Source organism: Pezoporus occidentalis, unplaced genomic scaffold (assembly GCF_034315485.1).
Source record: "Pezoporus occidentalis ecotype Australia unplaced genomic scaffold, CSIRO_AGI_Poc_V1 ctg57, whole genome shotgun sequence".
Classification (NCBI taxonomy): Eukaryota; Metazoa; Chordata; class Aves; order Psittaciformes; family Psittacidae; genus Pezoporus; species Pezoporus occidentalis.
Window position 1 is genome coordinate 666,174 of NW_026915910.1, and position 25,902 is coordinate 692,075.

Here is a 25,902-nt window from a genome sequence, read left to right on the forward strand (position 1 = left end):
ATTAAGAGTTTGAAACAGTTTGAAACTAAGGCACAAGTTATAAAACTGCAGTATACCTTTGAGAGCCAAAAAATATTTGCTACTGTAACTTTCCCATCTTGCCAAAATATTTGTTATCTCAGAGTCAAAATTTTTCAGATCCACACTCAATGGCATCTATAAGGTAGTCCCACTGGTATCAAGCTGGCACCACAACGGCAAGTACAATAATAGTCTGGGAATCCAGAATAGGACTATAATAAACGTAGTCCCAGAACATTACAAAACCAAGAAGAGCTCCAGGTGGTGCTAAGAAATATGTATTTATGTTACAAATATAAGGCTTGATCCCATCGTCTTCATTCAGGTTTAAAAAAAAAAGCAAAACCACTGAGATTTTTCATGTAATACAAAACATTTCCTAACCACAGAGGTATTTTTAATTGCAAAAGTGATTTAATCCTTATTTTTTATTACTATCTTATAAATAATAGAATTCTTGATGTAGCAATCCTTTCTTACATAAGGAGTTGCCTGACAAAATAGTCCCTGTAATTTCAGTAAGTGCTTATGGATATATGGACTAGTTAATTTAAAGCTTTTAGAATTGGGGTCCATTTTAGATAGAATTGATAAAGGAGAAAATTCCTTCCAACTTGATAATGAAACTTGATAATGAAAAGACAAGTCTGAATCATAGAGAGGGTGCTTTAGAACAGGAGGTGAGGCATTCCTGATTCTGCATGCAGCATAGCATGTGGGGAATCCAAAGCAATTTCTGCTATTTTGTGTCTAAAAACAAAAGAAAAAACTCTGCTTTTGGAATTGGCACGTGCAAATTTAAGGAAGTGACTTACCTGTTTATTTGCATTACTGGCTAAAGAGCAGTTTTCCCCACAGGCTATAAAACCATACATTTGCATCTTGCCTAAGATCCCATCACTTTCTACCCATTGACAGACCAGCACAGAAGAAAGTGTCCTTGAGTGTCAGAGCAAAGTGGTTTCATCTGTGAGGAAGGGAAGAGATACATGCAGAAATTAAAGATACTACGGAAATTTCCAAAGAAAAAGTGTCCTGGAGTGGCCTCTGCTGTGCTTCTTCTCCCTCATTTTGTACCAGCACCGATCAATGGACTCATTGCTTACTGTAATTCCCTGAAGTCATTACTTTACAGGTGAGTAATTTATGGCTTTGTAAAGGGCTCTGGGATGTTTGATTATGTCAAAGGTGTTATTGAATTGCAGACTGTAGTTGTATCCTAAACAGGATGAAATTACCACTGGGATTTATATCATTACTTTCACTAATTATTTACAGAATGGTGCCAGTCACACTGTAGGTGTACTTGCAGCAAAAGAAGAGATGATTCTGTGTAGGTGAACGCAAACCCTATTAGGTAGTAAGATATCCAAAGGAGTGCATGGCATTGACCTCCAGTGGTAGAAGCAATAATAGGCAGGACAAGGAAATCCAGTGTCAAAGACATTAAGCAGACTTCTCAACCAGAAGGATTAATATTCACTGTGTGTATTTCTTAGTCCTCATCTGACCTAAGTTGCCTATCTTGTGACATTGTGGTGTAAGGAATGGTTCAGGCTATACCAGAGCCACAGCATCAAAGAGTGACTAGAGAACAACTTAAGAACTACTGCATAAACATCTGCCTATGGAGACAAGTACAGCAACCATGGGCAAAAATTTCATTTCCTCCCTGCTAAAATGGCAAGAAAAAGGAAAACGAGACATGATTAGTCCCCACAGAACTCAAGTTCTTATCCCTGCAGAGTATTCAGTCAGAGTAGGAAAGCTCATACCACATGGTAATAGTTATCCAATGTGTCTATAAGTGGGCTGGGTCCCTGAGGACTACAGGTGTGACAGCATCCTTAGATCCAGCCCCAATGACAGAGACATGGGAAAGCAGTAAAATTTTGTTTTTAGTGGCAGGTACTACAATGATGTAAGGACTCCTTTCCCTCAGAGGGCTCACATCATTAACATTTTCTCTTAGTCTTAAGAGTAAATCATGCCATTTAGTCACAGTCTATAACAAAGCAAAAACATGCTCTTTCTGAGCTCTCACACCCTCACCTGTATGATGGGAGCATCCCAGCTTGAAATAAGCCCCAAAATCCAAGTCACTCTTTTCAGTGGGTCTTCAGTCTTCTACTAGACGCACACAACTCCATTTTCAGGAAGCTTCTATTTCTACTTCAGTGGAGAGGCATAGTACAAATAAGTATTCAGAGAGACCTTCAACAATAGTGCCATCACTGGGGACAGATTCACAAAGTGAATTAAGCATTATGAAACCAACACTGCGTTATTTAATTAGGGACTGTGCTCCTAGACTCACCAGAGCTTAAGAAATGTCTTAATCTTTCCTTTCATTATTTAGCAAATAATCATTTGATATTTGGTAGCTTGTGATTTGCGGAAAACAAATCCCTCCAGTATGTGTGTGGAGGGGGCAGAGGCGGAATTCTACTGTGTATATTCTGAATATTGCCTAGAGTCAACTTTCAATTGTGAGAACACGTTTCGAGGGATTAGTTACTGGATTTGGAAGAATTATGGTTTCAGCTTTCTGACTGAAGAAAAGGAAAATCTTCTAGCCTACTAAAAATTAGAGGATAATGTTGAATGCATAAGGCAGGACTTCTGTGGCAATATGTAACTGCAGACGGCATTGGATATTACAGTCTCTCTGAAGAATCAGAAGCAAAGAATTGGAATGAAACACATTGGACTTTTGATAATATTTTCCAGTTATAAAATTTCCTTACATTTCTAACAGTATATGTCCTCCTGCACATTGAGCGGAAGACCTTAATTTCTGCCCTGTAATTAAGGAACTATACTTGGGAAGACTGTTTCAGGTAGGAATAGTCTTTGGATGGCTAGTGTTGTAGTTTAAACTCAGCTGCTGAGTACCACACAGGCGCTTGCTCACCCTCCCCTTCCCCTGGATGGGATGAGAAAAGGACAATTGGAATCATGTAAATCCTGAGGGCTGAGATAAGAACAGTTTAATAAACAAACTAAAGTAAAATGCAGTGATAATAGAAAAAAAAAAAAACAATAAAAACCATACTGATAATCACAGTAAGGAACAACACATTTTTCTAATAACTCTGTTTAATAGGTGCTGCTTTCCTACTATTTGGAGCACCTACTGTGGAGCACCTCCAGTATGAAGTTAGGCTGAGAAACTTGGGGCTGTTCATCCTGGAGAAGAGAAGGCTGCATGGAGACCTCATAGCAGCCTTCCAGTATCTGAAGGGGGCCTATAAGAATGCTGGGGAGGGACTCTTCATTAGGGACTGTAGTGACAGGACAAGGGGTAATGGGTTCAAACTTAAACAGAGGAAGTTTAGATTGGATATAAGGAAGAAATTCTTTACTGTAAGGGTGGTGAGGCACTGGAACAGGTTGCCCAGGGAGGTTGTGAATGCTGCATCCCTGGCAGTGACAGAGCCTTGGGTGACAGGGTTTAGTGTGAGGTGCCCCTGCCCATGGCATGGGAGTTGGAACTAGATGATCTTAAGGTCCTTTCCAACCCTAACTATTCTATGATTCTAAAGTCAGAAAACACAAGTGATGCACAGTACAATTGCTCACCACCCACCGACAGGTAGTCCAGCCAGAGCACCAATCTCTCCCTTCCAGGTGACTCCCCCTAGTTTATATAGCAGGCATGACGTGCTGTGGTACAGAATACCCCTTTGGTTAGTTTGGGTCAGGTGTACTATTTCTGCTTCCTCACAGCTTCTTGTGCAATGTTCTTGTGAAAAGTAAGCACTACTGAGAAGGAACTAAAACATCAGCATGTTATCAGCATTATTCTCTGGCTAAAGCCAAGACACAGGACTGCACCAGCTACTAGGAAGAAAACTAACCCTGTTCCAGCTGAAACCAGGACAGTTGGGAACCCCCAAATAAAAAAAGAAAACTAAATCTGACATGTGTGATGAATGTGTTCTTAAGACATACTTACAGGTCAGCATCAAAGAAATGCAGAGGCAGAGAAAAGCATTCTGTTGTTTTTCAGGAAAGACAACACATTGAACACTTACGTTTGTCTTGGATGTCAGATCTGAATACTGATTATTATCTAACTAATGAAACCCAGCTTATTTGGGAATGAATATGTTCATTGCTAGAAGTTACAGCTGGATTCACTAATGAACCAGAAGCCTGATACTCCTTCCAGAGTTTATCTAAGGGCAAACCATAGGCAAAATAAAGTGAAAAAGAAAAACAGAGATCAGGGAGCCATCATGATGTAGAAAATGGCAAAGGAGCAGAAACATATTTTCCAAGGGAACAAATCTTCAGGAAAAAGAACTGATAATATATGTAAAAGAACAAAGACTTGCAGGAGGGCTGGCTGCAGAGACAACACAGGAAAGAAAACCCAGGGAAGTTAGAAGTGCACTGGGAGATAAGCATTGCAGTCTGTGAACTATCACCACTGAAGCTGTGTAGAATCATGGAATCACAGAATTGTTTCAGTTGGAAGGGACCTTCAAAGGTCATCCAGTTCAACCCCCCACCCTGCAATGAGCAGGAACATCTTCAACTAGATCAGGTTGTCTAGTTATGCTAGACATAACTAGTATAGAGGTGGCAGTATTCTGGGTTAACTTCAAAATTAAACCCTTGTTAGATACATGTGTTCTTCCCCCTTTCCCATAGTCATGACTATTGCTGCATTTACTGAAACTTACATACTTTTTGTTCTTAAAGTGATTTATCATAGAAAAGCTGAATTAAAAAAAAATGAAAAGAATATGAAAACAAATAATCCAAAAATTCAGTAACTAAATTCTAGACTTGGCCAAAGGTGTATTGCCATTTCCCAAATATGGGTGGCAGCAATTTGTGCTCCTTTTGAACAGAAAAAAAAACAGCAAATTACCAGGATCTATGAGAGAATAAAATATCAAAAATTCATTGTTTCCTTCATTAGCCAGACGTGGGGTATGTCTACACAGCATTTTCCTCGCAGAAGCCATCTCATTCTACCCACCTCCAGAGCCAGCTTCAATCTGGGAGCCAGTATGCATGTTTGTCACCCAGCCGAGCCTGAGATAATTTACCCTGCTTCCCTGCAGGCCTTTCCAGCTTGAACACATCCCACCTCAACCACGCTGCACCGCTGCATCACTGCATTCAGCTACCTCCAAGCACAAGCAGAGCCCATGCTTGTCCTCCTGCAAAATTTTCATGGATGCATCTACTGAGACCCATGTGCAGAAAGATAGCAAGCAGTAGGTACCTTAGAGCAGCATTGCCAAAGGAAAAAGTCTGGCCAGCTGGCATAGCACTAGGATCTATAAATGCTTTCTAGCTGGTCATTGCTTGTACAAATCTGACAGAGAGGCAGGGAGGAATGATAGGGGAACAAAAAAAGCAAGACTGCAATTTTTATACCATTGCATATAAGATAGTGCCATGACTGGAAACTCACAGATCTGAAAATAACAGGTTGGAAGGATCTACAGCTCTACGGGTTCATCTCAGCATCATTTGCTGGTCTGCTTAAACCAGGAGGACCATACAAAGAGGTTGCAAGAGGGCAAACATGATAAAAATGCTGATGTATTCCAGCTGGTCTCATAGAGCTGTGCTTATAAAGGACCAATATTTCATAGTAAAAAATCTGTTTCTGTGCCAGTTTTGGAAGGCTCAGTGACAGCTAAAGAAGAGATGGAGGTCATTGTCAATCATTGTTCTAGTGGAAGGTGTTCCTGCCCATAGCAGGGGGTTTGGAACTGGATGATCTCTAATGTCCCCTCTAACTTAAACCATTCTATGATTCTATGATTATGGATTAACAAAGAAAAATTACTGATGGGCATGCATTTGCACCCAGCCTCCCTAAACTCCTCTCATAAGGATGTAGAAAGAAAGCCTGCTTTGTGATGGGTGACTTTAAGTGCTATTTGCTGGACAAGTGGCTCAGTTTGTTACTAAAAACATAAAGGTGGAAATTTAACACCATAACACAGATGTCTAAAACTCCGTAGCAGTACCTCCCCGGGGTACCTCAGGGGAAAAATAAACAGTTCCAGTGGACAGTTCATACCATCCTAAAATAGATGTCTAAGATAAATCAATTGAATCATACCCTAGAAGTTGCTTATTTCTCTCTGCAAAATATGTCAGAGTGGTTAGCTGAAATTTAGTTGTCTAATTCCGAGAAATCTAAAAGAAGTAGAGATGAACCCCACTCATGGTTCTGTAAAATTATTTCTCAGGTCAAAAAAGTTTCTTTCTTACTACAAGAAGGCCTATGTTTTATAATTAGATTTGAATTAATGATAAATCATATGTAACTTGGGTAAATGGAAAACGAATGGTGTACAATTTAAAATATAGGTCACTTCTGATTTAAATTAGTTAAATTAGTTGAATCAATTTATTATTAGGTATAGGTAGGGTTTCAGGAAATTGGAATTAATGTTCATATGTATTAGGAAGAAGGGTCATCTTAGGTCAGCTGTAAGTCTTGCTTCAGGAGATGTAGATGGAATAATTCTAAACAGTGATATAGAAAAGAGAAATATTTTCTATTAATGCATTTGATATCTGAAACAAAGAAGGTTTTTTTATACACCTTTTCCATCTAAACTCCATCTCTATCAAAAGGATTGCATGAGATAATATCTGCTAAAAATAGAAACTTTCAGATTAACTCACATCTTAGAGCCAAACATTATTTTGAAGGGGTTAAAAATGGTTTTAATCACTTTTTAATTTTAAACAGATCTTAGAAATCTGGGGTATTGAAATGACTTGGAAAGCTGCCAAAGTAATTCCTATGTTTATTAAGGGTGAAAAATATAACCTAGGAACCATCAGAAAAATTGCACCAATTTGTATTCCAGAAAAAAAAATGGAACAGTTAGATCAGGATTCTATCAACAAAGAGTGGCTAAGCATACAATTAATGCCAGTAAACACAGTTTTGTAGAAAATAAATCTTGTCAAACAAACCTTTTTTTTTTTTTTTTTGACAGTGTCACAGGTCATATTGATAAAGGTGTCCATGCTGGCACGGCAGTCTTCATTTTTAACAAATCATTTGACTTAATGCCACAAAACACTTTGGTTTAAAAACAAACTTGAATTGAGCAGAATTAACAGAGTGTACATTAGATACAATAACAAATACCAAAGCATTCGGAAACCAGTAATTAGGAAACCAGTGAGCACAGCTGCTTCTACAAGGTTCCCCCAAATAGTCAATGCTCCGTATATGAAAGAGCATATGTACAAAGCATAGCAGGATAGTAAATAGCAAAGATGAGGCTCTGCTGCAGAAATATCTGAAAAGTCTGCGAAAACAGTTAAATTCCAACAAAATAAGTTTAAGGATGACTAAATGCAGAACATAATGTCTGGGGACCAGGAATGCAAATTATAGGTACAGAAAGTGAGACTCTTGGAAAGTAGTAGCTCAGAAAAGGACTTGAGAGTCAGTGTAGATAATCACCTCAAAATAAGCTCTCAAAGTAGTGCTTTGGCTAAATGGCTAATATGATCCTTGACTACATAAGAAGTGATTATAAAACAGAAGTAAGGAAATGCTACTGCTGTTCTACTTTGCTTTAATAAAACTACTGCTACAATAAGACACCTAGTCTGGAGTCAGTTCTTCCAGAAGAACATGGAAATCAGAAGAAATTAAAGACAAAGAAACAAACAAACAAAACCAGCACAGGCTAAAGACTGGAAAACAAATCTAAAGCTGTGGGGATTAGAGCTCAACTAATTTATCAGAGAAGGTTGAAAGCTGACTGACTCATGCATATAGGTATTCCACACAGAAACCGAATCCAGTAGGATTGCTTTCAAACCTGCTGGCAAAGACATAATTAGACATAATGACTAGAAGCTGGAGTTAGAAAATTTGACCTTGAAATAAGACACAACACAGAAAATGAAATTTCATGAGGTGAGGTGGCAATTTATCATTAGTCTGTTTTGTTAAGGTGGGTTTAGATAGCTGTTTGAAATAGATGGTATGATTCAGCTTTTCAGAGAAATTACACCTCCAGTGTAAGGAAGGCTTTAGGTAAGATAGCCATAGGCCACCAGTCTGGCCTTGAAATTGGTCACACCATAAATACTATCTTCTCTAACCTCAATATTTATGTGCCATAAGATAACCAGAATTACCTACGTTAATGAGCAGGAACACCTAGATAATGTTACACAGGAATGTGTCCAGGCGGGTTTTGAATGTCTCCAGGGAAGGAGCCTCCACAACCTCCCTGGGCAGCCTGTTCCAGTGTTCTGTCACCCTCACTGAGAAGAAGTTTCTTCTCAAGTTCAAGTGGAACCTCTTGTGTTCCATATGTGCACATAGACAATGACTGTACTCAAAAGCCATACCTAAGGGTTTCAGCTAGCTGTCCAATGGGATCCAGAAACATTTATTTAAGTAATGCTACACTGTTGAGGTGTAATCTGTTTGCACTGGGTGGAAGGGGAAGTTTGGATTTGCATCTGTGTGTTTAACAGCAAAAGCGTTACCTTTCTTTGTACATCTTGATAGACTGCAGGTCAATCATTTTCTTTACTCTTCAGTGTATGTTCTAAGGCACTCAGTTACTCCTGAAAGTCATACTGCTCTTCAGTCATTAGGTAAATGTGTACGTGTTTAAGTTTCCTTTGTTTTTTACAAGTATAACTATGCCAAAGTGTCCTTCTCTCACTTGTAGCATAATAATCTGCCTTTCATACCCAAGAACAGTGAAAACATAGATGTTGCATTGTAATACCCATAGTTTAGTCCATCTCCAAGGAGATATAAAAATATAGTTAGTTCATTCTTCTGAAATTGTGGAAATGAATATTGACTGTCAGGTCTCAGAAGAGATTTTATTTTTGTATCCATCACCACCACAGAAGACAACCTGGCTGAACTGGACTCCAGCAGGCATCTCCACTGTTTGCACACTGTGCCTACACAGATGCCTGCACAGAACCATTGTTTTCCATGTGCTAGCACAGGTGCCTTGTGGTTGGAATACCATTTGCAGTAGCAGAAAAGATATTCTGCATGTCATCTCTCAGTTGGCTCTGCAAAACTAATAGGCAATGCAACTTCTTTTTAAACACTCTAGTAAGCAGACATGACTCTAAATACACACAGCAGGCAGAGACATTGGGTAGGAAGGTGCCATTTTCAGCCATTCTTCAGTGAAACACCATCTGTTACAACATATGCAAGTGCAGTTACACATTCAGTTATAGGAGGTGAGAAGGGTGATTTTCTACCTGAGAAGTATGGTTCCTGTCTGATCATTTCCTTTCACCAAACCTGAGCCATTAGCACCAGAGACAGTCTACTGAAAAATGAAGAAATGTCACTGTTTTTCTGTCTCCCCCTAATAGAAAAGGAGACTCAAATCCCTTGCTCTGTACTGGAACGATGGCACAGGTGGTTTCTATATGTAGACGAGAAAGGTTCATTTCAAAGGTCCCTAATAACGGAAAGAATTTGAGAGTAGGAGAAATTAAAAATGAGACTAGAAACAGCAAAAAGAAAGTTAATATATAGAATTTAAACATAAAAAATTAATAATCCTGAACTTCCGGCTTCATTTATTTGAATATTTTGGCAGATACATTATTAATGTTAACCTTATTTTCCTTGCTGAAAAATTAACATAAACAGAAACATAAAAATTATGATGTGCCAATGGAAAAACAAACAAACAAACAAACAAAAAGAAGAGATATGGCTTGGAGACCTTTTCTTTGCATGGAAACACTAGATTCTAATTTAATTCAAAAAAACCCTCTAGTTTTCTGCAGCCTGACAAATCTCCTCCAAAAAATTATTTCCTCACTGATTACAGACGCAGACAATTGGTGCCCAAACAATCAAAGAAGGTTGTATTGTCAGCATGTTAATCATAGTGTTTCTTAGCAACCATATTTTATTTACAAGTAACAATACTTCTTCAGAGGCCTGTCACATTTAATGACAAGTAGCTTTGGGGGGAAGGGCTGGAAAATGCAGGCACAGCTCACACCTTTGATGATAAACAGTTCGTGAAGAGGATAGAACAATGCTTTTGCTGATAACCTGGCACTGATATATACAAAGAAGTGAAGTGTGGGGCAAGGGCTTACACAAAACCGGGGCTTGCCTTGCTAGTCTTCACCCACAGAGGTTAGTGGTTTCACCCATGTGAGTCTGTAGGTGCCTCTCCTTTAGTCTCCTTAAAGCTGTGAATTTTCAAAAAATTCACAAGATAGCTAAGAGTTTGGGGATGAAAAACTTCTTGTTTCTTTGCCCATGGATGTCCCAAAAGACCTAGCTCTTTTCCCAGTACTTTCTTCTCAGCAGCAGTGAGGGCAACAGCTCTATGTCTTCCGTGATCTTACATGACTGCCAGTGGCAATCATCAGTGCTCACGTATCTCCACCCTGCTAAACATAAAAGACATTGTCTGAAAAATTCTATTTTACTCTGAATCAGTTTTCTTCTGCACTTGTTGAGCAGTGCCTACTTGTCATCTTCATATTAAATACCGAAAGTTTAGGGTGCTTTCAGATAGAAGAAGAAAGCGTCTAGATGCAGTGGTCAGAGAGAGAGAGAAAGAAATACAAAACATTTTGTTGCTCAGTGTGGAAATAGCTTGCAGCAAAATTGTACACTGGATGGGACAGTAGAAGTACCAAACAGCTCCCCTCAACTTCCTCTGTCCACGATCAGCCATAGTGGTAGGAAGGACTGCATCATTCGGTAACAGTCACTTCATCCCACTTTGATCTATTACAATGTCTTGTCTTTATTTATGACCATCACAAGGTGCTTCAGAGAAAGCTTTAAGAAAAGATAAAATAATCCCTTTCCATAAAGATCTCATCCTAATTTTTTGGAGTTAGAGTTATCCTTAAATCCTTCAGTATGAGTTCTTATTTTACTTCAAGAAATATTGGTAGTATAAGCTTGTATTCTAGATAACCTTGTTATCTGATAAATTGCCCAATCCTTTTAAAATTCCAGGATTTCCACACTCAAATGTTGGGTTGCTTGGCCCTTCCCTTCTATTACCCATTTTGAAATAATCACCTTTACATTTCAACAAATACAGACTTATTCCTGAGATATGGAGAACAATAAGCAGGTTGAAGAATCATGATAGTATACCAGTAGTAATACACCTGGACTGAGATACTTATGTATGATAGACATGGCAGAAGGACAGCCTGGGCATCACCACAGTTTAAGTGGAATCTTAATAGCTCTTCTGATTATAGAAGCCTTTGAAGACCTTCAGAGACATACAACATCTAATAAAAAAGGAGTTTGGAAGAAGGGAAGAGCAGGCTAATTTTCCTGTGATATTTTGTTGCCTGAACTTGCCATTTATTTTAGATATTCTGTCTTCTTGTGATAGTATATAAGTAGGAAGAAAATTCAAGGAATGGGTCCAAATCAAAATAATAGATTATAACTCTGGGAACTCTAGCTCCTCCTTAAAATAATTTCCCAAAATTACAAACTGCTAGTTCAAACCCACATCAAATCTTTGTGTTCTATACCTGCACTAATAAACACACTACACATACTTTTAAGCTTTTGGCCACAGCTAGAAAAGGAAAGCTATTCCATGTAAAGCATAAGATCTTGTAAAGGGGTCTGTGACTTAGTACTAATAACAAAAAAAGTGTAGTAGGTAAAACAGTTCTGAGAATTCATTCTTGCAAACAAACATATGGGAGCCAAGGCTAGCTATGGAAAGACTTAAGAATTATGTTAGATGATCTCTTCCATTACAGAGAAAGCTATGACATCAACAGCGAAGGAAAGGGCAGAAGATTTCTGAGAAACCTGAGACCTTCTTTAGCCTCAGTCCTATCATGGAGCCTCTTATCTTTTCACTCATTCCCCAGGCAACGCTGGGAGCTCCTTGTGGCTCCACACAGTAAAGACATCTACGTTCACTGTAATCCACAATCTACTAGGGGAAATAATGCCAGATCGTAGCTGCAGATTGCACTTATTTTTAAAGAATGCAGCTGGGCAGCAATTTGTATATTACTATCTACAAAGAACTCAGCTATATCTGGCCCTCATACACACCATCAAAGATAAATAAGCCCTTTTCACCACCTTCTTCACAGTTCTAAATAGGGACTGATTTGGAACAGAGTTTATTATCCAGCTGGAACCACTCACCTTTGGAGGATCCTTTTGGCTACCAGTGCTCCTTCACTGGACCTACAGTATTTATTTTAGAACAATAGCAACACCTGGCAGGGATAGTGTTTTCTCTAACAGTTTATTTGGATGTCTTAATGGTACTGCTATGGTGAAGTAACCAAATGTTAAAATGAAACATTTCAAAGCACTGATGGTGAGTGCTACTGCCAATGAAATTCAAAAAAGCATATTGAACAAACCTGACTGCAGAATGTTTTAATAAAATTGAAAGCATCAGGAAGCTTTGAACTATTCTAAGCATACAGCAAAATCTGTTATTTACTATTGCAGCATCAAAAGAAAGATCCACCAATACACTGTATAAACCTCAGGAGGAAAGACTGTCATGGTCTTTGTTTGCAGTTTGCTTGTTTGTCTTAAAATCGGTCCTAAAGGAAGATTCATGACTTTTTATGATATAGCACAGCCCTCATGTTTATTCCTAATACTTTTGCTTTGAAGATCACTTGGGAACAGGAGTTCTTACATTGACTGCAGTCACAGGTGAGGTTAATATCTTCCTGTTTTTACAAAAAAAGGAAGGGCAACATGATCAAAAATGAAAAGAAGCTGAATAAATATTTTTCTGGCATTTCATTGTACATTGACTTTTTAAAATATCAGCTCTGATTTGAACATAAGCAACGGCTTTAATAAAAATAAATTTTCCTTTTAAAGACCATTAAATGTTTCAGGAGAAGAAACTAATCTACGGAAGTCCCGAGTGTTTGAAATTCACAGTAATTTCAGTAGAACAAACAGTCATTCAATCTTTGGGAGAGCCAGAACATTTGTATAGGTGTCTGAATAAATGTTTTGCTTCATTAACTGTTGACCAACAACAAATACAGAATAATAGAAACATTTAGGTTGGAAAAGACCTTTAAGATCATTGAGCCTATGCGTTAATCTAGCATTGCCAAGTCCATTAAACCGTGTAATTTCGTGCCACATCTACATGTTTTCTAAATACCTCCGGGGATGGTGACTCAACTGCTTCACTGGGCAGCCTCTTCCAGTGCTTGACAATGATTTCAGTGAAGACATTTTTCTTAATATCCAATGTAAACCTTCCTTGGTGCAACTTGAGGCCATTTCCTCTTGTTCTATCACTTCTTACTTGGGATAAGAGACCGATCCCCATCTCACTTACAACCTCCATTCAGGTAACTATAGACAGCAATAAGGTCCCCCCAAGCCTTCTCTTCTCCAGACCAAACAACCCCAGTTCCCTCAGCCATTCCTCATCACACTTGTGCTCCAGACCCTTTATCAGCTTTGTTGCTCTTCTCTGGCTCCCCTCTAGCACCTCAATGTCTTTTTTGTAGTGAGGGGTCCAGAACTGAACACAGGATTCAACGTGCTGCCTCACCAGTGCTGAGTACAGGGGGATGATCACTGCCCTGGCTCTGCTGGCCACACTGTTGCTGATAGAGGGCAGAATGCCGTTGGCCTTCTTGGCTGATTGGGCACACGCTGGCTTATGTCCAGCTCCCCATTATACCTTCTTTCCCTGTACTGGGCCTAGAAAGACCACAAAACTGTACAAACATAAAAGGGTTAGAAGGGACTTGAAGGGATCATCTAATTCATTCTTTTTGCTGTAGCAATGAAATAATATAGTTGCCATATTCCCAAACTATCTTATCACTGTTTCCTTAACCTGTTCTTTAATATCTCTAACAGTAAGCATTGTGTAACATTCTTAGGCAACCCTAATGCCTACCAATTCCTACTATTACAAAACCATTCCTAACACTTAAAGTAAATATCTCTTTCTGCACCTTGAGCTATTATTTCTTCCCTTAACATTCATGGCCATAGAAAAACATTCTCTTCGCAGCTGTTCTACATAATCGGGTGCTGTTATAACCTCTCCTCTCTATCTTATGTCTTCTACGGTGACCAAAAATGCCATCCTTTGTAGATCCCCAGACTTTCCTCATTAACCTTCCTCTGTACTCCCTCCAGCTGGTTCATATCTCAAACCCATAACAATGTTGTGATGAAGAATTAAATTACAAATGTTATGGGCTATGCTGCTGTTTATAAATCCCAGTGCAGTGTTTGACCTCTGTGAAACAGTGCAATGGGTTGACCCTGGCTGGACATCAGGTGTCTGCCAAAACTGCTCTGTTACTCCCCTCCTCAGCTGGACAGGGGACAGAAAATGTAACATAAGGCTTGTGGGTTGAGGTAAGGACAGGGTCACTCAGCAGTTGCCATGACAGGCAAAATGGACTTAGGGAAATTAGTTTCATTTATTACCAATCAAATCAGAGTAGGGCAATGAAAAATAGCATAAAATCTTAAAAGTCTTCCTCTTTCATCCCCTTTCTTCCTGATCTTAACATCACTTCTCACTTTTTCTACCTCCTCCATAGCAGTACTAAAGGAGAATGAGGAATGTGGGTTGTGGTCAGTTCATCACACGTTTTTGCTGCTCTTTCCTCCTCAGAGGAGGATTCCTCACAGCCCTTCCCACCCCCCCTCTTAAATACGTTGTCACAGACATGTTACCAACATCACTGATGGGTTTGTCCTTGACCAGCAGTAGATCTGTCTTGGAGTCAGTTGAGATTGACTCCATTGGACATGGGAAAAGCTGCTAGCAGCCTCTCACAAAAGCCACCCCTGTGGTCTCCCTGCTACTGAAACCTTGCCACACAAATGTAATACAAACAGCATAATACTCTCAACCCACTTTCAGTTCATGACCCACTGTAACCTCCAAATACTTCTTTGCAAGACTATTACCTACCTTATCTCAACTTTTCTCATTGTATTTTCTCAGCTGTTTATCCTTGCCTAAGTGCAGAACCATGCATTTGTTCTAATTAAATTCTATGCTGTTTTCAAGACAATTTCTCTAAATTGTTGTGATCATTTTGAATTAATTCTTATCTTTCAATCTGTTTGCCGCCTCTTTCAGATTCATTTGCAGACTTAATAAGCATATTCTAACAACCTAGTTTTGGATTATAGTGAAAACATTGAACATACTAAACCTAGGATAGATCCTCATGGAGCCCTCCTAATTCATTTTAGCAGTTCGACAGTGAAGAGCCAGCAACTGCTCTGTATGTAACATCCCCAGACACTTTTGTCCCTGTTTTACAATAATACCAACTTGCTCGTGTAATGTGAGACAATGTAGGAAGTCTGAACAAAGCCTAGCTATATGATGTCTATACCCTTAAGGCATGTTACTTCGCATAAAAAGATTTTGGATTGATATGGTACAATTGAATCCTGACAAATGAGTTAACTCACTGCATTTGCTGCCTACTCATTTACTACTTACTCATCTGGTGTCCCCTATAAAAAGACTGCGTGATTTTTTTATCTAGTATGTTCCCACAAAAAGAACCATCGTTCCACAACATACTCTTTTGCCTTTTTTTTTTTTTAAAAATTAAGTCTCATGTTTGCTCTTTTCCAGTCTTGCAGAACTTGATCCACCTTCACACTGCCTCACACTGAGAGAGTGCTGAGATTGCTTCAGTCAGGACTTTCACAGACCTGAGAAGGATTTCATGAAAGCTGGAAAATCAGAAATATGTAAGTATACTCAAAGCAGGTCTTTTTTTTTTTTTCCTTCCTCTTCATCATTTATGTTCAATGGGGTAGCTGTTTGCAGACAATTGACTATGTATATAACACGCAGTACAGTAGATCTGTGATATAGTCCCTGAGCCCTGTCCTGGGCTCCTCACAAAGCTTCTAAAGTCAGCTCATACAAACTCTGCCTCAGCTCTTTCAATTTCCAAGGCACCAAGATAGACCCAAACCAGACTCCAAAAAAAATCTTCAACTCACCAAAGATATATCCAGAACTGGAATCATATTTTCTCTGCACTCTTCCTCCTGCTCCAAATGTGAAATAACAAATGCACCTAGCTAACTTGTTAGCTCTTGTAGAAAAATTAGGCCGTGCTGAAGGCTTATAGCTCAAAAAGGCTGTTCAGTTTCCATGTAACAATATTTTTCTATCTTTGAAAACATAAAAAAAAAAAAACAAAAAAAACACAAACCCACAACCCATAAAATGTGATCAATTTAAAGCTAAAATGCATTTAAAAAAATCAAAATGCTCCAAACTGGAACCATTAGATTTGTGATTTTCCATGTAATTTTTGTTTATGCACAAGGATGATTATTTTTAGCATGCAATCATTTTTCAGAAGACCTCAGCCTTATTCTTCGTAGAAGAGACAAATGATAAACAATACCTCCAAAAGTCACACTTAATCTTGTAGCACTTAACTATTTCCATCTAAATATTTCATAACATATATTTGAAAATACAATGACTATATCCTGATCCCACCTACATGGAAGACTTGCATGCTGTTTGCATTCAAGTCTGACAGATACCTTCCACTGGCATGTTGCCAAAATTCCCATTATCTTTAATGAGGGTAAAGTGCAAATGTTTTCAAAGACAAGGCAATCTCATTTGTTGCCATAATGGCAGCAGGTGGGAAGACAGAAAAGTGTTCTTCAGCTACATCCAGCTTAAAACTTCAATACTGTTATGAAAAGACAGCAAATTGAGTGAGTTTAAATCCTTTACATCACTATGGATTGAGAACTTGATAACACCACTTGGTAAGCCAACCTAAAAAGTCAGCTTGCAATTCTACAACTACAAAAAAATTCTTGTGAAATGCAGCCAAATAAACTGTGGGTTCTATGAAGAATAGTCTGAGACGGATCTGAAAAATAAAGTAAAAATCTAACTGAACACGTAATTTTTAGGGTTTAGTGTGCATGGATTCATCAGCAATTAAATGATGATGTTTGAAGAACTTAAACTATATTAATTACATTGCTCAGGTTCCTACATTCAGGAAAACAATGAGAAAACTTCATAAATTCATAACTTGATCAGTTACATAAAGCATTTAGAAAATTTTTTTTTGTTAGTGCTGTGGCTGGGCGGGTATTTTGCAGCTATTGTAGCAGGAGTTTAGAATTACCTGCCAGTTAACATATTTGCCCAAGAAATGGGAGAGTTGAGATCATTCCTGTCTCTGCTCCCACCATACGCAGAAGGCTCTAACCAGAGATGACAGGGTGTTCCAAACAGGTGCACACTCTCACCCTGCTACCACAGGCAAATTTCTCTGTAGCTTTGTGCAGGCAAAACGAGTGGTGGTAGAGGAAGAGCAAGTTTGATGGCAACCCAGCATGAGAGAACTTAGTTAAGAAAAGGTAGATCTGATATTCAGGTGTCTTCTTCCTGACTTACAGCTGTATTTTTATGACTGTATACCGTGAAGCATACTCATTCTTGACACTGATCTCCCTTTTCTGGATTTCATTATTTGTCTTAGGTGTCCCAGTGCTCCCTATTTTAGTTTCCTAGCATTTTCCCATTTAATCCATATGAGGCAATATTTGCCTTAAAGGAGTAAAATAAAGGAGAAGGATAAAAAAAAAACAATAGTGTTAGGGCACAGGTTCAAGCACAGTCTAGTGTCCATCCAGGTATCTCAAATGTCAATGCTGTCCCTGGTATGGCCTTTGCCAGCTCATTTTGCCCTTGACAATGCCTGGACATCTTCCAGGAGATATCTCATCCCAAGGGTGGTTCCAGTAAGAAGTTTGAAAGTAGAAATTTTGTTCTATGTACTAGAAAGGAACGTGTTTAACTGAGTGTTAAACTGGGTTTATCTGAACAAAATAATCTGTTCCATGGCATCATGGAAAGAGGACGAACCCTACCCTGGTTCCTAGTATAGCCTAAGGGGACATTGCCACTCTGAGTGTCACTCTGAGTGACCCTTCATACCAGCCCTAAACATTTGGCGAGATTTTTATGAAGCAATTGCTTCACAGGAAATGTGTAAATCTAGCAAAAGAAGGATGTGGGAGGAACTTGCTTTGTTGCTGTCTCATTTTTTTGTTTCAATAGGGTCAATCAGATTTTATAACGGAGAAATTTTTTTTCTCCTTTCTGTTACAGAAGTTTATGATGTAGAATGATGAGGAGGTTTCTTTACACTCTAAAGCTGAAATTACAGGAAAAGATCATTCCAGGTATAGTAATACATCAGAAAGACATGCTAGTGTCTGACAAAAATCTGAAAATCACATAGGCGGGTATCTTTTGTGGAATATGCACAGGCATTCACTTTGGCAGCAGATATACTCTTGTGTACCTTGTGTTTCCATATCTGACCTCGATCCCTTCTACTGAGCAGAATCAGCAGCTCAGGAATGATAGTTCTAAAGTTCCAGAGCAGAGTAAGTATCTATTCAATGCCATCAAAGGAACTGACAAAAAATCTGCAACTTCAGGATGTTTTAAAATATGGGTTTAATTGCATTTTGCTTATCTGTTTGGGTTTTTTTCCTAATTAATATTTTATTGAGTTTTCTGCAATGGAAGACTATATCAATCAGCAAAAGTATTATTATTATATGAATTCTACTTTCATAATTTACTTGAGCCAATTTATTTATTTTTCTAGCAGACCAAGTAACTGTAACTTCAGCTCTAGTCTATTACATCTTTGGGAACATTAAAAAGAGAAAGCAAGAAATGAGAAGCACCAGAATTAACTAGAAAAAAATCCTAAACAAATACTGAAAGGAAAGCCAAAACCAGTTTGCCAGCAAAATCTGATGTGCTATATACATGACAATTTGAAACATTAGAATTCATGAGTCAGCCATTCAAGGAATCATATCAAAAATTTAATGAGTTTGTTCTCACATGAGACCCCAGGAAAAATAAATTGGTCTGTGAAAGCAATTCCAGAAAGCCAAACACACTTTAAACTACTTCCAACCAACCCATCAGCTCTTCCCGAGAGGAATTAGGAATGTCTGTTCCAGAGTAAAGGCTGATTGGCATACTGGTCATGTAGCCCCGTGCCTCCCCATCACCTACCCCTATGGAGAACACCCACAGCCTGTGGTCGCTTCACCACTGCAATAGCTTCCCTGCCACACCCGCCAAAAACCACTACACAGAGGTCCACCCCAACACTGCAAAGGCTGGGCCATCTTGGGTTAACGTATTTCTGTAGGTTCAGTGGAATGAATTAATTCAAATGAATGCATCCTGCCATTCACAGCTGTTGTCACTGCAACTGAGTTTTTGTACACAAAGGCATATGAAAGGGGATGTTAAATCCCATTTTTTAGAATGAGGCATTTCTCTCTGAGAAAGAAGATGTCACAAGAAACTAGGAATGAAATGGCACTCTGCCCAGGCCCAACAGAGGAACTGGGAGATGTTGCTTTCTTTATGTCCATATACACAAAATAAATCAGTCATCATAGTAGAGGAGGCTCGCGGGGACCTTATTGCTCTCTACAGCTACCTGAAAAGAGGATGGAGCAAGGAGGTGGCGGCTGGTCTTTTCCCTCAAGTAGCAAGGGATAGGACAAGAGGCAACAGCTTAAAGCTGCATCAGGGCAGGTTTAAACTGGATATTAGGAAAAATTTCTTCACTGAAAAACTGCTTAGAGAAGTAGTGGAATCACCGTCCCTGGATGTTTTCAAAAACCGTACTAAACAGAGGCCCTTAGGGACATGGTTTAGTAATGGACTTGGCAGTGTTAGATTAATGGTTGGACTAAGCAATCTTAAAGGTCTTTACCAATCTAAGAATTCTATGATTCTATGATCTTAGTCCAGGTCCCAGTGTGTCTGAATAGGAATTATCTGACCAAATGTGCAGGCTCACCCTTTTCTTATCAGGGAATAGGATGCAGTTCAGCAGCCCTATTTTAGATGTCTGATTTCATATGAGATTAATTACACCTTTGAGAGTGCTTATTTCTTTCCACCAACTATAAGGAGACTGTCGTGGTTTAAACACAGTCAGGTAACTCGTTCACTCACTCCCCCCCTTCTTTCCCTCCCCCTACTCTCGGAGGGACGGAGAGGAGAATCGAAAAGAATGCAACTCCCACAGGTTGAGATAAGAACAGTTTAGTAACTAAGGTATGACACAAATCACTACTGCTACCACCAAGAATAACAATGATAAAGGAAATAACAAGGGAAGAGAATACATCACCTCACCACCAGCCGACCGATAACTCGCCCCACCCAGCCCAACCAAGCCCCGACCTGTACCTCCTCCAACCCCACAGTCTACCAGTCCTTCCGGCTAACTCCCAGTTACATCCTGGGCATGACATGCTGCGGTATGGAATACCTCTTTGGCTAGCTTGGGTCAGGTGTCCTGTCTCTGCTTCCTCCCAGCTTCTCCTCCTCCCTGGCAGAGCATGAGGCTCACAAAGTCCTTGGCCAAACCAAAACATCCTTGTTATCAGCTCTGTTTCCAGGCCAAAAGTCAAAACACAGGACTGCACCAGCTACCAAGAAGGAGAAAAATGACTGCTACTGCTGAACCCAGGACAGAGACCTTAAGATAACTAATTCAGATGTACATATCAACACCAAACACTTAAAGATAGCTGAGAGGAATCCATGCTGTATGTACACAACACCAAAAAGAGCACTGCAATTAATGACAGCTAGAGAGAGGGAGTTTTGCCAGTCCTGACAAGGAGCCACTCTTAATTATTCTCTTCTTCCTTAGGAAAAAAGAGAGTTCTGTGAAGAAATTTACAGCAGTGATCATCCAGCACCAGGCTATACTGGCAGGTTTCTTGTATAGAGTTTTTAATTTAACATCTTTCACAAGAAATATTGTATGTGTTCATGTATAAAAAATTTACACATTACACATGTGTGCATGCATAAAAAATTTAATACAAAAAAATAACAATAATGAAATATAAATTAAGCTATTCCTTGATCTAAATTTTAGCAACCTACATTAGGGGAATATTTATTACATTTTGGAATATGTAAAAATTTAGGTTTGACTGAAGATGAACAATAACAGAGTAAAATAAAGGTTTTAATTAATCACAGAGTCCTTGTCATTTTGACAACTAAAGAATCAAGAATTTGCAAAGAACCAAAGTGAAACAACATCAATCATCCAGCTACAATAAATAATTAAATAAAAAAATCACTGAGTAACTACAAGGTCTAAGGAGGTAAAATAAAAAAGAAAAGGAAAACAGGAGCATCAAACAGACTATGTACTGCTGACCCTACTTATATTATTTTTACATAACACTGGCGATCACCATATCCTTTGCCATGCAAAATAAAACACTGTATTCATTCACATAGGAGACAAACATCACAGCTTTACAAAAAGCAGAATAGGACAGGTTTGAAGTGACATTAATATATTCTTTTATCATGTTTTGTATGAAGTTAATTACTTTCATCAGCAAACAGAGGAAAAAACCTGAAGAATTTAGTTGTCATCATGGAGCATCACAGGCAAGTCCAGCACCCTGCTTGGTGCATGCCTCAAAGAACCTACAATCAACCAAAACCAGCAATGGGGAGTGCAGACAAAATTAAGACTTTACAAATGCCAAGCAATGAACACACTGAGGAACAACTCTACATCATCAGCAGTGCCTCACACTGGATAGTTTTCTGAAAACTTCAGCTCGATGTTCAGCAGTGGTCAGAATGATAAACAGAGCATTAAATGCTGGCATCATAAGGCAGAGGATAAAATGGAAAACAACATTATGCTGTTGTAGAAATCCACAGTGTGAAGAATAAAACTTTCCATAGGCAGCCATAATAGGGTATTGCTAGGTAGCACTGAGGCAGCTGAGCCTCCAGTCTGACACAGTGGAGCAATTTTGGTGTTTTTGCATTCTATAGTATTTATTTAGATAAAACATGGGTTTAAAGCGAGAGTAAACACTATATATTTTATTCAATATCTAAGGGCATATGGGGCATAATTATGCCATGACGGAAGGAAGCTTGAATGAAAAAGCCAGACTATATTCCTTTTACACTGTCGGACTAAAAAAATGTTCTCCCCCCCTCCTCCCCCCGAGATGCCCGCACAATATAATTTCTTCTTTCTTCTTGTTATGGAGCAGAGGGACTCAAACGTAACCATGCAGAGAAAAAGTCCCATCGCTTTTCCAAAACACTCCAGGACAAGGACACTGCCAACAGCACTGCAGCACAAGACCCCAGCAAGGCAGTGGACTGGCAGGACAAACTCACAAGTGGTTGCACAATGTACTAAGAAGATCCTGATACATCTGGGGTTTTCCTCCATGAGAATATTTCACAGTAAAACTCTGAAATCTTCCAAAAGCACGGTGTGCTGCAATCCTGCAGTCAGCTAGTGGCCTTCTCCACAAGAACTCTTCTCTAGGAGTTCAAATGCTCAGCTACCACCAGGCTTTCTGCAGGCTGCAGCGTCTGCTGCTCTTAATTTTCTGCTCCAAGTCTGCAGGTGAATTGGCATCTGGTCTGGCATGGTAGGTAGGAGGGGATGGCTGTGAAGGAAGAGTTCTTCTATCCCAGCTGGTTTCTCTAAGGGTAGTCTCAGCAGAGCCCCAATACCTGCAGAGAACTTTCTGAAACAAGTATTATGAACACCTTCGTAAATTGACATCTTCTCCATATAATCCATCCTATTTTCCTTATTGAGGATGTTTTTCCCCTTTAGCCTATGGTCCCATTTTGTTTTAACATGGTATCTGATGCAATATGCCTTCCAGCTTTTCACAAAGCTTCCAGGAGGTGGACCATAATGGCTCTCTAGCAAGTCAGGAGTTGCAGAGCCAGAGTGGGGAGGACAGCACATACCCTGAACCATGGCAAGGGACAGCATAGATCAGGAGGGAGGGAAGGAGTCACTGGTGCCAGCGCTGCAGCTGCATGGTGCAGAGAGAGCCAAAGGCTCCAGTGTGGTGCTGTGGAGGAATGGGACTAGGAGCGGATGTCATTGCTGCTGGCAGGGATTACAGGTGGGCACAATAACTGGGTTAAAAGACTTTCTAGTGTAGTTGTCATTTTGTTTCTGACAATTACAATTCCTCACATTGCAGGGTGCAGCTCCCCTACATGCCACCCCAGCAGCTCTCAGGCATCCCTTGCATTGCTCCACACTGAGAACACTGTACAGATTCATTCGTCTGGCTGGCTGCTCGGACACCAACCCTGAGGTCCATTAATCATTTTAACCACTCTTCACTCTGCAAAATAACATAACAGACTCCTAAAACTGAGTGACAAAAAAGGCCAACAAAACTATCCAATCCCTCCCCCTGCCAGTGCAGGACTCTTCCCAAGAAATATTTCCCCTGTATATTTTTCTTGCCTATATTTTGATGTCTTTTTTAAATTCTGCAACAATTCTGCCAGTTATTCCACTTTGTTAATGATGGGATGACAGATAATAGATTTTGTTTCTGAAACCTCTCCACTTTATTCAGGAGGACTTTTTGTGCTAATCCCATCAGGTTTTCATTCAAGTTTATTTTCAAGGGTTGGCATTGGTGAACAGTAAATTCTCGCATTTGTATTCTCATTCCATGTTAAACACGCAATGTTTCAGCAGTTTAGTTTCTCCACATGAGCTTCCAGCTGCCCTCTGTGCTGCATGGGAAGAACTAAGCCTCAGGATGAAAAGTTATTTCTTTTCCTCACCATACTAACCCTGGTTTCTTCCAAAGTCGAGAGACTGTTGTCACTGGTGCCCAAATATGACAAATTATGTATAGATAATTTTCTGATATACCCATCTATCTCCCTAAGTGTGGTAAGACCACCAAAGTAAGTAATATGTGATGTACCTGAAAGATACCGAAAGTTATGCCTACTTTTTTGCATATAGCTCTATGAAACAGATTATCTTAAAAGTTGGTAAGAAAAAACTATGACCTCTCTTCCCCACCCCTTTTGTGTGTATTTATTGACTGGTTAATAAAATTGTCATTAAATTCACATGTCCATGAGCACATTTATGTACACAGAAGGTTATTGAAAGGACATGTTTCTTCTGCTCTGCCACATGCAAAATTCAGTAGCTCATTAATAGTCTTTCCTGTTCCAGGAAAACCTTGGATTTAGAAGAAATGCTTCTCTACAGTAAAATGTGTGTGAAACAGTGTGCAATCTTTAAAACTGGCATTTTCACATTAGTTTAGTGGGTTTAGGTATCTTATCCCTCTTGAGTCTCAGGAAGAGTGGTATGTAACTCCTGTAGTTACCCAAAACCAGCAACAGGTCATGCACTGTATGGCGAAAGCGCACACTTCAGCTTTCTCAGAGCATGGTACATAGCAGTTCCCAGCTCCTTCACTAGATTCTCCTCTCATTGTTGTGCTGATATACCCTAGTTTTATTCTTTTCATTTTATGAATGGGATAACCAAGATGAAGCTGTGCAAATGGAAAGCAGAACCATAGCAGTTTCATGTTCCATATGTAGGAGTGGTCTTCCCCAAGAAATGAGTCTATGTTCAGCATTTACCATGAATACCTATACCCTTCCATGTTCAAGTTTTTTACTGAAAATGCAACAGAAATTACAAATTTTTTGAGCATCTGTGGATCTACAGCTCCACAGCCTACCAGTATGGCTCACAAACTAGTCCAGGATTTGCTGTTCAAGACCAATAACAATGTTTTACTAAATTAAGTCTAGGAAATCCTAGATTTAATTGATTTCAGTTTGGCCCATTCTGAGTTCCCTCTGTCTCATCATTTACTGTAATTACAGGAAGTTTGAGTCCAAGAAAAAAATTTGCTTTTCATAGCTTTTAATTTTACCATATTTCAGGGGATCTGTGTGGGTTGTATTGGGTTAGATTTTTGATTTTTTTTTAGATATTTGAATAAATTGTATATAGTTATATTGTAACATTTAATTATTAATTATATCATGTACATTATATTATAAGTATTATACAACTGCAGTATTATGAAGGTTAAAATTAAGCGTATGTCCTTAAAAATATTGGTCTAAATATTTTCCAGGAAAGGCTTTCAATACACTATTACCTGCTAGTCTAAGTTCATTTTAACATTTAGAGACCCCTTCAAAACTCAGATAACCAAGGAAACTGCATTTGAGATAAACAGCCACTCTTTTCTTTCCTGCCTGCTATAAATCTTAATAACCCAGAAATGTCTATCATTAGAAAAGTATAAACAATAAACAGCCACAAAAATGTAAGTAAGACAAAAGAGTCAAACTTGGATGCCTTAAGTTTAATATCAGCATCCACGTTTAAGTAAGTGGACCATAATACTTGGAGGTACTGAATGACAGCAGCTCCTACTGCCTGCTATCAGCAGAGAGAAGTAAGGACAGGAATCAAAAGGAAGAAAGAAAAGACAGGTATATGAGGTTGACAAAGAGAGGTTAGATTTATGAACACAGTTATTGCGGTATGGTAAATAAAGCCCTACTGTATGATTCTGTGTCTGTACAATCTAGTCCTATTTTGAAATGTGCTAAATATAGAGGAAACGTACCAGCAAAGAGAAAATGAATTGATAGGCAAATAAGCACAGCAGTAGCTTGCAAGGAATGTGAAAAATAGAACTCTTTAAGAGCTCTTGAAAACATACTGCTATTTTTTTCTCACTCTGAAGCCTGGCTGGGAGCCACTTGCCCAGCTCAACCAGGGGTCAGAAGGGAAGAGGTGTAAAGGGGATTGTGAAATTTGTGTCAGCCCAGGATCAGCACGAGCATTTCCTGAATTGCAACCAAACAGAAGTCTGACTTCAGCCCAGTCTCACGCTTGTGTTCAGCCAGCTTCAAGCTGGACTTGCCAGCTGTAACCCCAGGCACACAGATGGCTTTTTACCAC

At 39.2% G+C, this 25,902-nt stretch overlaps 1 long non-coding RNA gene across 2 annotated transcripts in view; it reads left to right on the plus strand.

Annotated features, from left to right (window-relative positions):
• The window catches only part of LOC134173922 (uncharacterized), a 51,583-nt gene extending 47,639 nt beyond the window's left edge, over window positions 1-3,944 (plus strand). For both annotated transcript variants that reach the window (XR_009968441.1, XR_009968446.1), the window contains exons 3-4: window positions 940-1,156; window positions 3,726-3,944. This is a non-coding gene — a long non-coding RNA (uncharacterized LOC134173922). The remainder of the gene's footprint in view (window positions 1-939; window positions 1,157-3,725) is intronic.
• The last annotated feature ends 21,958 nt before the right edge of the window (window positions 3,945-25,902 follow it).